The sequence below is a fragment of the Setaria viridis genome, chromosome 2 (genome assembly GCF_005286985.2).
Source record: "Setaria viridis chromosome 2, Setaria_viridis_v4.0, whole genome shotgun sequence".
Lineage (NCBI taxonomy): Eukaryota > Viridiplantae > Streptophyta > Magnoliopsida > Poales > Poaceae > Setaria > Setaria viridis.
The window spans coordinates 18,340,247-18,354,275 of NC_048264.2; the positions used below are offsets into that span (position 1 = coordinate 18,340,247).

The window sequence follows — 14,029 nt, forward strand, 5'->3', positions numbered from 1 at the left end:
AGGGGGAGAAAAACCTCCCTCCAGCTTCGGCTGTTTGGGACTCCCGATCCCATACCCGCATGCTCTGCTCCCTGTTCTGCTGCTGCTATTCTGCTGCTGTTGCTGTGGCCGGCTGTTTTGCTGCTGTTGCTGTTCTGCTTCTGTTGCTGTGGCCGGCTGCGGCTGTTGCTGTTCTGCTGCTGCTGTAGATATCATACAGACATACACACAGAAACATCACAGGAGGGCTCATACGCAGGGAAGCATCACATACACACGGAACATCATAGGAGCGAATATCATAGAAAACATCACACGGAACATCAAGTTAACATGTCAGCTCCCAAATCCAGACTCCTGCTCACAAGTACTCTGCACAGCTCCCAAATTAGGACTCCTGCTCACCTGGAGCTACAAGTTCGCATACCACCTCCCAAATTAGGAGTCCTGCTCAATCTACAAAGGAAGCATCATTATGCTTAGGATACAATTTTTTATTTGGTAACAGAAAGAACAAATATGCAACTCAACCATAATATTGGAAGTATTGGAAGCAAATATTGAAAAACAATGTTCAAAACTTGTTGTCAAAATGACAAAAAGCAGATAGCAGACTCAACCATGCTAGAAAGGGCAAACACTCCTATAATATGCACATTCAAGGACAAAAAAATTGGTGCAAAGTTTGCAGTTGTACCTCAAATCCTGATCTGGTTAGAGACACTATAGCTGCAACTTGATTTTCAGTATGACTTGTTCTTGATCTGGCCGTAGCACCTAGCAGGCCCTGTTTAGAAAAATAACAACAGAGAACCCTAGTTATTCAGGGAATACTCTAGTTAAATTATAATATATCAAAGCAGCAGCTAGTAGTAGATATCATTCTTAATATTTTTATTTGGCCATATTATTCAGGAAGATACTGTTTAAGAAAAAATGGACCTAGCCTTGTAGGTTCACTGAATTAAAAAGGCACATTAAACGACAAGTGATAAAAATGACAGATGCTTGGAGAGCCATTCAGAAATTTCACATATGCTCTGGATGTACCTGTGTTCCAAGGAATAGCTTTATGTTAATACTTAGCATGCGTATATCTGTTAATTCCAAAATCTGGTAGCTCACAGATTCTGTAAAAACACAATTGCTAATAATTAAAATGGTGTCAAACTGATGCAGTTTTATCTATCCAACCAAACTAACCTGGAAGAGTAAACAAAGACTACCAGGCAAGCAATGAACAAATGATAATGAGTTCTAGAGCATGACAGTGACATTACATAGGATGTGAACTGCGAAAGCTACATAGTACTACCAAGTAGTACGAACAGAGCATGAATTATAATTAACTAAAATACTTGATTACACAGAGCATGAATTACAGGGAGCATGAATTATAAGTAACCAATTAAGTGTGTCCACTCAGATAAATAATACATTCACAGGTAATGGCTTTCAAGACAGCAGTGTGGAAGTGCCAAATAAAATAAACTTTCTTTAGGTTGATGGAAGCAAACAGTGAAATATTCAGAGATGACTGAAATATTGCAGAAGATTCAGAGATGATACTAACAGTCAGGCTTAGCAGCACAATTAATTCAAAACGAATCAATTAATTCCACAGCACCAAGTACAGATTGGTGAGCATAAGACTGTTTCAAGTAATGATTTTTTCAAGACAGTTTCAGGAAAAACCAGAGCAGTTGCTTCTGTGGTTCGAGTTCAATCTAATAATTTTCTCTAGCAAAGAAATTCAAGTTGGTTCTGTCACTCATGTGCCACTTCTGTGGATCACTAATTTGGACAACCTAACCCACTGATTGCACTCGGAGTGCCACGCACTTTGCCGATTAATCGACCTCAGCATCGGCAATGGCAGACTAAAGAATTAGTTTAACCCAAACCTGAACATCCAAACAAGCATCACATCCAAAGACCTTATCTCCGCGGACTGGAACGGGAGGACGCACAATGGACGGCACGAAACTGGCGGCGGGCGGAGTAGCCACGTGTGGAGGGGAGGCACTGGTGCCGCCCACAGATGTCGGATGTGAAGTTGGAGTACACAGCACCTCTCCTCCCACGGATGTAGCATAGTCGCTGCAGTAGGACTCAAGGCCGGCACCGGAGTAGTGAGGACAGCCAAATCGAATCCTAGAAAGAAGACGAAAGGGGATGAGGAGATGGGGAAGGGGATGATGTGAGAAGAGGAAAGGGGATGAGGAGGTCGCGCGGGAGCGACGGCCGATGGCGGTAGTGGTGGCGCCGCCTTTCTCACGGGCGCACGGCAACCCCCTCTTGCGAGGTCAACAAGGAGTCAAGGACCGATTCCAACCTAGAGGTGACGGCGAGGACGGGGAGGCGACGAGGAGCGAGGCGCAGGAGGAGGAGCCGCGGGGAAGAGGCGGCCGGACCCTCGAGGTGGGGAGGGTTTGGCACGTGGAAAACTCACGGATCGGGTTAGGCGCCCCCGTCTCGTGTTCTCCCAAATGATGGGGTAATTTCGCCTGTGGCCAGCCCTCCACGCGGGATTCCAGCCTCGGGAATATGACGGGATTCCCTCGGGGTTCCAGGTTCCCAAAGGAGTCCTAATAGGTTGTGAAGAAACGTAATAGGTTGGTAGTTCTGTGTCCTAAATGGATGTCAGTTGGTCAGCTGGAATCTCTAGAGAGGCGTTTTCGGGTCTATTTTTCGGATGGTACAGTGTGGACCCTTTGGTAAAGCTTCCAGATTTTAGGATGTTATATAAGATGCTAGGAGCTTTTTGTTGACATTTAAGTTTAACGGAGGTTTGTGGATTTTAGCAACGGGACATGCCTGTAAACCTGTACGTTTGAATCTGCAGATTTTCATTTGAAATGTGAGTGCTACGGACGGACGACACAAACGGGACCACATTTCCCCAGAGTATCGGGCCACCTGTCGGCGCTTAAGATTAGGCCCACCAGTCAATAAGATTAAGTTAGATCAAATTAAAAATTAAAATTAAAGTTCATGGCTAGTGAAGTTTGTGTTAATTTGTGCGTTGCGGTATTCAAACGGGGTTGAAAGTTTTGTATGTCGCATTCTCGCGAGACATCAACGGGGTTGAAAGTTTTGATGTCGCATTCTCGCGAGACATCAAGTTCCAGTTTATGATGAACATACTACTAGGGGTGTGTTTGGATGGAGGGATAAGTGGGATGGGACAGAATCATCCTATTTCTTAAGGGATGAGATATCCTATTTGGTGTTTGGTTGGAGGGATGGGGACTTCCCAGTTTCGTTGTTTGGTTGGAGGGACAAGGACACATGAAATAAACGGTGTTTGTACTCCATTAGCCGTGGGGCCTACTGTCAGCCTTAGAAGGGCCTCATCCTCTTCCTCCCGGCCATGCTCTGCCGCCCTAACCTTGTGCCGCTGCCGCCCCAGCCCCGCGCCATGCTCCACTAAACCGCGTGAGAATGGCTGCGCGAGACAGCGTTAGCGCCGTCCGCGAGGGACGGATCAGTTCGGCCATTTCTTAGGGACGGATCCATCCCACTTTTTGAGAAATATTCTACTTTAATGCCGTCCTCGTCCCACTGTCCCTCCAATCAAACACATGCAAAAGTGGGACCGGCCCATCCCATCCCTTCATCCAAACGCATCCTTGATCACGAGTACTTAAACTTTTCCAGCTATGTCACTTAGGTCACCATACTCTCAAAATGCATATTTAACTCATAAACTTGGGTTCATGTGTCATTTAGATCCCTATACTATCAGATTGCAGATCTAACCTCCTAAACCTGGCTTCGGGTGTCAGCAGATCTAACCCCCTAAACTTGACTTCGGGTGTCGTAGGCTCATATACTCTCTAAACACATTGTCATCTCAATTAAATTGATAAAGTGAATTATAGTCAATGTGTGTGAAATAACTTATTTTTACATAGATATAATTTAAATATTGTCAAAAAAAGTGAATTTCACCTCAACGTGTGTGAAAAATATTGATATTACGAATCATGAAAGATCGATGATTTTTTAGTTTGGAGGTAATATCTTAACTTACTATATGCACATTACTATGTGCGCATGATAGGTGCGCATTATAGGCATGCTCTATTATTCTTGAAAGATTTTTCAAACTCGTAGTTGCACTTACTGAACTAAAATCAGGTTTATAACATTAACATAAAATGAATTTATAACATAAAATTACTAGACAAATATTGGGAGAAGCTCAAAGGATAATAATGTGGCATGAAAATAATAGCTGGCTTGAAAGTATAAAATCTGATCTTATCATGTTCTATTAGTGAGATGATATTGCATTTTAAGAGTTTAGAACCTATACGGCACTCGTAGCCAAGTTTAGGGAGTAAGATATGCATTTTGAGAGTATGGGGACTTAAATGATACCCGAGTCCAAGTTTAGGGATCTAGATATGCATTTTGAGAGTACAGGGACCTAAGTGATACAGCTGGAGAAGTCTAAGGAACGACCATGCACTTTACTCATTGATTATTTATGCCATGACACTGTGATCTTTCTTGGGCAAAAGACGAGCTGGGTCCAACAGGGAAAAAAGGAATTTTGTTTTGGTATACTTGGTTGAGTCTCACGTTAAATTGCTCCGTGCGTCAGTTTATTATTTGTATCTATACTACAAAGAGTGATAGAACTGATATCAATTTTCATCCAGAGTTATACCCACGGAAATGGGAGAGGATCATCCCCGTTAAAAATTGGCTTCCACGCCTATTTTTTATCACCGCGATTATTTTTCATCCCGTGTACCCGCCGGTCTCACTCGTCATTCCCCCGCCCCTGTCCGCCAATCCCATTCCCACCACGGTTTCTGTCCACCAATCACTCATCCGTCAATCCTGCAATCCCTGTTTCCTTCAATCATGCAGCCTTGGGCCTTCCCTGCCTATATCCACATCACCTCGACACGGATGCTCTACCCCTTCACCTCATACGGTCGTACCCTCCCGATCTAGAGCTGCGGCGGGCGGGGCATGTCGGAGCACCGTCGCCCGGCGGTCAGGCCAAGCAACAGTGAGGGCGTCGTCGTCCTAGGGAAGCAGCTATTGGAGTCCATGGATGAGAGCCTCGTACTTGGCCCCATTGTTGGTGGCCTTGTAGTGGATCTGGAGGACGTACTTGAGCTGCTTGCTTCTTGGGGATATGAAGAGGACTCCGGCGCCGGCCCCTTCAAGGTTGAGGGCACATCAAAGTACATTATCCAGAGCTCCGACCTCTCCAGGGAGGCTGGCTCTTGGATTTCGGTCCATTCATCGATGAAGTCGGCCAAGAAAATTCACCATGGGAAAATTCAATGTCGAACTCCCTAAGCTCCATGGACCATTTGATAACTTGGTCATGGACGTCGCGGTTGTGTAGGATTTCGTCGAGCGGATAGGAAGAGACCACCTGGATCTTGTGCATTTGGAAGTAATGGTGAAGCTTACGGGAGGTAATCAGAACTGCGTAGAGCAATTTCTAGACCTATACACAATGAATCTTGGACTCGCTTAGGACCTTGCTGTACACCAGGCATTATACCATGTGGGTGTGGCTGGGTTCCTCGCACTTGACAACTAGCATTGTACTTACAACGTGTGTTGTTGCAGAGATGTATAGCTGGAGTGTTTCTTGGTTGGCCAAAGTCGTTAAGATGGGAGGGGTGGAGAGGAATGTTTTTAGCTCGTCGAGGGCCTTGCGGGCCTCGTCATTCCACTCAACCTTGCGCCATAGCCTCCATGTCAGATATGTCTTGGTGTCTAGCCCTATATTTAGGACTGTCCAAACCTTCTGGTGGGCTAATAGATGTATGTACGATAAGCTCTCAAGTACTTTTTAGTCAAATGCAGCAGTTCCGCCTACTTTTGTAGGCTTCACTGACTAGTTTTGGCAGTATGCGAGCACTGCCATGTGGCTAGAATGTGCTCAAGCCCCATTTAACTTGGTCCTGAATTCTTCAATCTTAAATTTTTATATGGAAGTGCGATAAAAGTTGCACTCCAGATGGAGTAGCCCCCCGAGCTTTAGGTTGAATTGAAGAATCAGGCTGAGGGTTAATATGTAATTTGCATCATTTTTCCCTTAAAACTCAGAGAAAAAACTTTTTTGCCAATGGGCACGTGGCACACAGCCCCCGAGTCATTAACCGACTAGTTTAGTGGGTAAGGGTCAACCTTTGGTCAATGTGACTATATTTGAATAGTAACCTTATCTCTTCTGAAAATAGAGGTAACTGCTAATCAGGTGCGAAATCTTCAGGTCCATTAAACCTGAATATTTCTTTATTCCCGCTGCTGTTACTGCGTCGTGGTTATAAATAACGAAGGAAAACATCCCTTCCGTTCTCCCTTTGCCATATGCTCTTTCAACTTCCACACTGTAGCCCTAGCATCGCCGTTGCCCGATCTTCGAGCGCTAGCGCCGCTGTCCCCCACCACTCAGCCCCCGAGCGTATGCGAAAGAAGACACTCGTGACAACAAGAATGGGGAAGAAGGCAGTTGCATCCAAGGTGGTTGAAGGCAAGAAGAAGAAGGCAGAAAAGAAGGAGCTGCAACTGCCGTCCCCCAAATATGGGAAGATGGATCAAATAGCGCCGCCGACCCCTGCATGTGCCTAGAAGTGATCATCGCTGAAGGAGGAAGACATCAAGGTGCTGGGAGCCTCCAACCTTCTCCAAGAGAAAGATGTCATAATCTGGAGACCTGCCTTCGGCAACACGTGGCCTTTGGAGACATACATAGAGGAAATGGTAATCTTTGCACATTTCAGTGAGTGTGGTCTTGCATTGCCTGCCTCCGACTTCTTCCAGGGTCTCTTAGATTATTACAAATTGGAGCTTGTACATTTGAATCCCAATGGCATTCTGCACGCTGCAATTTTTGTGCATCTGTACGAGGCTTTCTTGGGGATGGAGCCCCACTTCCAGCTTTTTCGGAAGTTCTTTCGAGTGAAGCTGCAGCCGAAGAGCTCTACTGAAGTAGTTGAAGGGGCTGGAATTCAGATGAGAGAGAAACTCAAGGGCCTCTATCTGGACTATGAACTAATTGATTCACATTCCGGGTGGAAGGAGAAGTGGTTCTACATCGGCAACCACGACCCCAAGCTCCCCAAGCTGACAGGGCATCATCCCACCTGGAACAACAAATGGTTAGATGAGCCAAGTTATGGAGACTGTTTGCAACTACCTGAACTCCTGGACAGGATATTCAAGCTGAAGCAGGAAGAATTAATAGGAGTCGGAGTAGCGTTTAGCTTTATGATGCGGCGAACTCAACCCTTGCAACTGCGATGCCGCTAGGGTTATGAGTACTCAGGAGTTAATGATCCATCCAGAATGTCTCCCGAGGAATTGAGCACAGACGAGGTCATGGCGTGGTTGAAGCGTATGTTCAAGAATGTGGTGAAATCCCCACAATTGTACGAGAGTTCTGCGCCGCCAACCTGACAAAAGCTGTAAGTACCCATGGCTGCAACCCCCAAGTACTCATTTTGGTAATGTTTTGAGGTACTAACTTGTCTATCTATGCAGGAAGATGTGCATTTGTACTACTCTATTCCTCCTGGATCAGAAGACATTGTAGTTGCTCCTCGTGTTCACACAGTAGCGAGTGTAGAGAGTGAAGTCGAGGAGGATGAGGAAGAAGAAGTAGTCGAAACCTCCAGCAACTCTAATTTTGAAGCTGCAGAGGACTTCAAACTCAAGGCTCGGCCATCTGATAAGGCTAGGTCATCCTCTGGATCATCAAAGCGTGTCGCTGAAGATGATCTTGAAGCTGCTCTTGTTCCGTCGCCTAGGAAGAAACGGACCGTTGCTGCGAAGCATGCCATGAGGAAGCCTCTGACCACAGAAGACATACCCCCAGCGGTAATAACTTGTGAGGAAGGGCAAGACCTTGAGGATTGAGTACTCTCAGTAAATCCAATACCACCATGTCTACTTGTTGACGCCAAATTTTGACACGTGTAAAATCGGTGTTAGGAGAAGAAAAGATCGGAAGATGCGGCGAGATACAAGGGCGAAGATTGGAAATCGGCCGATTGCTGCTACAGTCAAGGATCGGCCAATTGATGCTACAGTCGAGGATCGGCCGATTGATCCTTGGAGTTCCGCCTCGCCCGACCCCTAAGGCTTGGGATCGGACGCGCCCGACCCCTCAAGGGAGGATCTCCGCCTCGCCCGACCCCTGGGGTTTGGGATCGGACGCGCCCGACCCTCCAAAGGAGGATCACCGCCTCGCCCGACCCCTGAGGTTTGGGATCGGACGTGCCCGACCCTCTAAAGGAGGATCTTCGCCTCGTCCGACCTTAGTCCCCAGGGTCGGGATAAGTCTGAGCCCTCGACGTGTGGGTCCTGATCGGTTACCCCCTTGCCAGAGAGGTAATCGGCCGATTAGGAGGTTAAGAATAGTTGGGCCGATGTGGGCTTAAAAAAGATTATGAAGATGAAGAAGGAGTCAGCCCATGAAGCGCGTGAAAATAGTACGAATCGTACTTGTAAATATTCGTTTTCCGTTTAAACTTAGGGATAGAGTTCTAGTCGGATAGGAAGTTGTTTGTACGGGGCTATAAATAGCCACCCTTATGGATCTGTAATCATACAATCAACTCAATACAACAAATTACTTTTTCCTTGTACTTACTTTCGAGCAGGCGACTTCGCCAATACTTTTCTTCTTTTCACGAGTTCGTACGGGTTGGCAGGGCTGCATCAACTTGACCTCCGGCCAATCTTGTAAGTTCCGTTTATCGAGTAATTTCTAAGCTTTAACTTCGGGCGCATCGCTGTTGTTTCATTTAGATTTATTCACCAGTTATCGATACTTACCAGAATTCTAGGTTTTACCTATTGTTCTAGTTTTATCACCAGTTATCCAGCTAGGAATCGATACTCTCGGCTTTTCTTGTACTTTGCTGTTTAATCTACCTATTTCATGCATAGCCGATTAGATCTATTCCTAGTGTTGCTACTGTAGCGTTGTTTAGATTACTCTAGTAGTTTTCTTCATAAACGTTGCCTGGTAATCGGTTGCATCATAGCCGATTTCCTTATTATTGCAAATCGGCCGATTCGCTGATAAGCTTTCTCAAGATCGGAACCTTAGCCGATCGCAACCCCTGGGAACTGACACGTTTGTTTCCTTGCCAATCAACAGGTCAGATTGGCTGGCACGCCGCGCGAACCGCACCAGGGCGATCACCCGAACAGGAGTTAAGCAGATTCTCCCGGGTCGTGTGTCCGACGCTGGGAATTCGATTAGTGATTTCTAGCGCCAACACACTTTTGGCACGCCCGGTGGGACAAATACAACCGCCACCATGTCAAAAGCTGCTGAAGTCTCCGAAGATAACATCATCGAAGTGACAGAGGCAGATCTCAGGGACGACCAGAAGGAAGAACTAGAGAGGCAGACGGCATACTACCGGAAGGCATGCCTGCAGTCCTTCAGTCGCACCAGGAGCGGCGAGACTATCAAAAAGACTCCGTTTCCAACTCCCCGCCAGATCACAATCACCGAGGACTCGGACAAGATGTCCGAGATGGTTCAGCAGTCCGTTTATCAAGCTTTCATTGATCAATCCCCGGTGCTTGCGAATACGGTGTACAATGCCGTCATCAGCTCCTTGGCTAGCGGAGTATCTCAAGGGTACAAGGGACCGGCATATGCTCCGCCGATTACACCAAACAAGAGTTATCCGAATTCGGCTTCTCAGCCGATCCAATTTCCAGTTGGGGGTTCAAGCGCTTCCTCATCATCGATCCCTATGGGGTTTACTGGCACGCAACACCTCCAGCCACATCCCGTTCAGTTGTCCTCTGCACAGTTTCCTCCGGTTAATCCAGCACCTTGGGGGGCACCATCAGCGACGGCCGTTCAGGATCAATCGGCCAATCAGGGAAGCCCCCAATTCCAGGCGTATTTCCAGGTAGCCACTCGACCAACTATGCCGCCGTACCAGCCTGTCGCACCAGAGATGGGCAAAGCAGCAGAGCTCGTACTATATGATGAAACGAGTGGCTCATTCAAGCACCCGATCCTGAATACGCAGCTGGCTATAACACATCAAATGCCACATACTTTCACTCAGCATCAAGTCATCCCGCCGCCGATATACCAGCACGTACCAGTCCCTCAGCCGATGGTTTACCAGCAACAGCCGGACTAGTCGGCACGTATAGCAGAGGTGATTCAGGAACAATTCGGCTTGAAGCCGAAGGCACAGACCTACACCTACAGGACACCGTACCCGTCTACGTACGACTTACTGCCGTTTCCCCATCGGTATAAAGTTCCTGACTTCACCAAATTTTCGGGGCTGGATGACACCTCAACCGTAGAACACGTGAACGGATTCATCATCCAATGCGGAGAGGTAGCGGCGCAAGATGCTCTACGGGTGCGACTTTTCTCGTCGTCCTTGTCCGGGTCTGCCTTCCAGTGGTTTACAACCTTATCGCGCAACTCGATAATTACATGGGCCGATCTGGAGAGGCAGTTTCATAAATACTTCTACACCGGGGTACATGAGATGAAGCTGTCCGATTTGACCAGCCTCAGGCAGAGAAGCGACGAGCCGATATCCTCATATGTGCAGAGGTTTTGGGAAATCAGGAATAAATGCTATTCTCTAGCTCTGACTGATGCACAGCTGGCTGATATTGCCTTTCAAGGTCTCCTGCCTCACATCAAAGAAAAGTACGCCTCACAGGAGTTTGAGAGCTTGAGCCAAATCGTCCACCGATTGTCTGGTCAAGAGGTACGTTCTTTCGATCCACGGAGAAACTTCCAGAAGAAGGTGGCATACTTAGAAGAGGTTGAGGCCGAAGAAGATGCAGAAATCGGTCTTGCAGAATGGGTTAAAGGGAAGAAGCCGATATCATGTCCGTTCGGCAAGAAGGAGCCAGAAATGTTCGGCTTTGACACATCAAAGGCCGATAAAATCTTCGACCTCCTCCTCCAGGATGGACAGATCAAGCTCTCACCATACCATACTATTCCTTCTGCCGAATAGCTGAAGAAGATGAAATATTGCAAGTGGCACAACGCTACCTCCCATGACACTAATGAGTGCAAAATCTTCCGGCAGCAGATACAGACGGCCATTGAGCAGGGCAGACTTAAATTTTAAGTGCCAACAAAACCAGCCAAGCCGATGAAGATCGATCAGCACCCCTTCCCCACCAACATGGTTGACACAGGAAAGAACTCGCTCCAAACCAAGGTGCTGACATCCGAATCGGCTAAAAAGAGTGGCGCCGTAGACCCCAGAAATCAAGCGGCGCCTGAAGACGTCAAGGGAAGCGGCGGATGGAGGATGATGATGGCGGATCAGGAGAACCACGCATTACTTTCCAATTCCTGCTCAACAAATATCAGCGGCAACATGAACGCTCAAGATCCCAGGAAGAAGCAATGCGGCGACATGAAGATCACTGGAGATGCCCGTTCTTCATCCACTGTTGGGAAAGCAACCTCAGGTTGCCTTCGGCCGATAATTGCCCGGAGTGCAACGGCCCGTATCGTAACAATCGGCCGTTCAGTAGGTCTCGCTCCAGAGATGGGAGACCAGAGCCGATCAGCAGGAACTGGCGCGACCAAGACGACCGGCGCCCTCCAGTACGTGATCGGTTGGGGGGCAGAAGTGACCGATATCACCGGTCGGAAGGCAGGCGCAATGACGGGCCGGGGGGCAGATTTGATCGACATGACCAGCCAGAAAACAGGGTCAGCGTCCACAGTCGTCTTGAAGAGATGGCCGATGCTCGGATGTAAGACGAGAACCCTTTAGGACGCGGACCAGAATGGGAACGTGCTAGACCACGAACCAAACCAGTGAACCCCAGGTGGTGCCCCGATGGATTGACCAAGTCTCAAAAACGAAGAATCCAACGTCTCCGCCAGTGGGAACAGCATGAGGAAGAACAACAGTACACGACGGACAAGAGGGAAGGCAGGTCTCAGGTATGGCGCCCCAAAAGAAACGACAGAGGAGGTGACGAATCGGCAGGCGACGAATCGGCAGGCGACGAATCGGCAGCCGACATCGGCATGGTTTTCATACTGCCGATGGAGTTCATGACTCCTGCCGACCGACAGGACATATCGGCGATGGAAGAACAAATGGTGCAATTGGCTTTGGAGCCAATGACAGCCACATTCGAGAAGCCCGAAGACGACAAACGGCAACACCTGAAAGCGTTGTTTCTTAAAGGGCATGTCAACGGCCGACCCCTCACCAGATTACTGGTAGACGGAGGGGCTGCAGTCAACATCATGCTGTACGCCGTGCTCTGGAAGCTTGGGAAGAGCGATGGGACATGTTGGGGGAGATAGATTTTGCATTGAAAGGGGGCGGAGAAGAAGGGGCCATAAGCGATATCTGGAAGCGGGAGTCCATGCCGCCGGCAGTTATATAGGCCAGATATCACTGATGTGTGGGCCTGGTGGAGAATGGGTCCACTCGGCAGTGATAGGAGTGGCAGGAGACAATGAGCAGATTTTGTTTCTAAAAGCGTAGAGTACTTTTCATAGTGGGTCCAGCTCTTCGCGTGTGCATTCGGGAACCCAGTGCGCATTCAGGAACCAAGTTGGAGGAGGGAAAGGAAAGAATTGGCAGTAAATGGCTGCATGCTGGCGCCAACCCAATTTTTGGCAAAAATAAAAACAAAATGGAAAAAGGGGTGGAGGATTTCAAATTGTGAAAACGTTAAACGTGTTTAGATTTTGCATTTGTTGTCCAAATCCATTGATTCTTTTTTCCAACTAGTGGAAGTGCACGTGTGCACGCACGTGATAAAAAAAGATTACATACAAGTGTCAATAAATAATAACATTCTATGTATTCAAGAGTAAAAGGAAGATATGCAAAACTGAAACTTTGGAAAAAAGACAACTGAACTCTCCTAGTGATGCCTCCCTCAGTCCTCACACAAGGAACCCTCGCTGATTCCTTCGACATTAGCTCTGTTCTTCCTCATATTGCTGCACATCCCGAAGAGCTTCCCCACGTTCCTCTGCAAGAACTCAAAGTCATCCACTTGACAGCGATAATTGACTTCAACCTTCCGATCCGGAGCTTGCAATTGATGCTTGATGCCATCAATGGCGTTGAAGAGGTAGTGGATGCTGTTCCTGCAAGCGGCACAACACGTATGATCATGCTCCTCCAGTTCTGGCCCGTCGTCTTCTAGAACTTTCTCTTTGCCCTTGCCTTGACGGCGTTCATTTTCCTCCTTTCTTTTCTTTCGAAAAGAGGCCCAATCCCAATACCTGTTGGAATCTTCTACTTCGTCGTAGTCCTCCCAGTCACTATCAACTCCATAGTCTGCCGACAGCTGGTACTCGGGCGTCTCCTCCTCATCACTTGAGTAGACGAACTTGTGAGAATTGCGACGGCCCATTGCTGGAGATTTGGGAAGAGGATCGCACCTCTTCACCTCCATCCGAATGGGGGTGGCAGCGGCCACCAAAGGAGGCTGGGCCAATCGCCTGGCAAATGCAGCCCGATTGGCCTGGCCTCCGCCTTGGCCGCTAGCTGCTCCATCTTCTTCTCCATGTTCCTCGACGCCTCCATTGCTTCTTTTTCTCCAATCTCCATGCAAAATTCTAGCTTCTATTTTCCTCAGTTATATACACTCAAATGTCTTGGCCAAGGAGCCACATGTTTCCATAATCTCATTCGCACCTTCCCCATAAAATAAGATTCCATGTATCATTGTTACCGATCGGTTAATGAGAGAGGACTAATTAGTAAATAGTCTATGTTTAATACTCGTGATTAGTATCTAAACATTCTATGTGACAGGGGCTAAAGTTTATCCTGGGGATCCAAACACCCCTCTAGTCTACGTTTAATAATCCTAATTATTGGTATCTAAACATTCGATGTCCGATTGGTCGTCATTGAATTGATGTGGTGCATTTGCTTGTTCATGTTGGGAAGTTATTGCTTTTTTGTGCCTGGTATTTTTTATCATAGGTGGGACCCGCATGTTAGCCGCTCTGGTGAAAGTGGTAACTGAAAAATCAGGGCCTCGGTTACTGTTCCCGCGCACG

General features: G+C 47.5%; 1 long non-coding RNA gene across 2 annotated transcripts; it reads right to left on the reverse strand.

The window, feature by feature from the left end:
* Positions 1 to 245: 245 nt before the first annotated feature.
* LOC117845054 (uncharacterized) lies at positions 246 to 2,670 on the reverse strand. 2 transcript variants are annotated; one of them, XR_004637995.2, is made up of 4 exons: positions 1,917 to 2,670; positions 1,030 to 1,109; positions 677 to 766; positions 246 to 435 (listed from the first exon to the last, which is right to left on the reverse strand). It is a non-coding gene; the product is annotated as an uncharacterized lncRNA (long non-coding RNA). The 2 variants fall into 2 exon arrangements; XR_004637993.2 differs by having other exon boundaries at positions 1,884 to 2,670.
* Between the last annotated feature and the right edge of the window lie 11,359 nt (positions 2,671 to 14,029).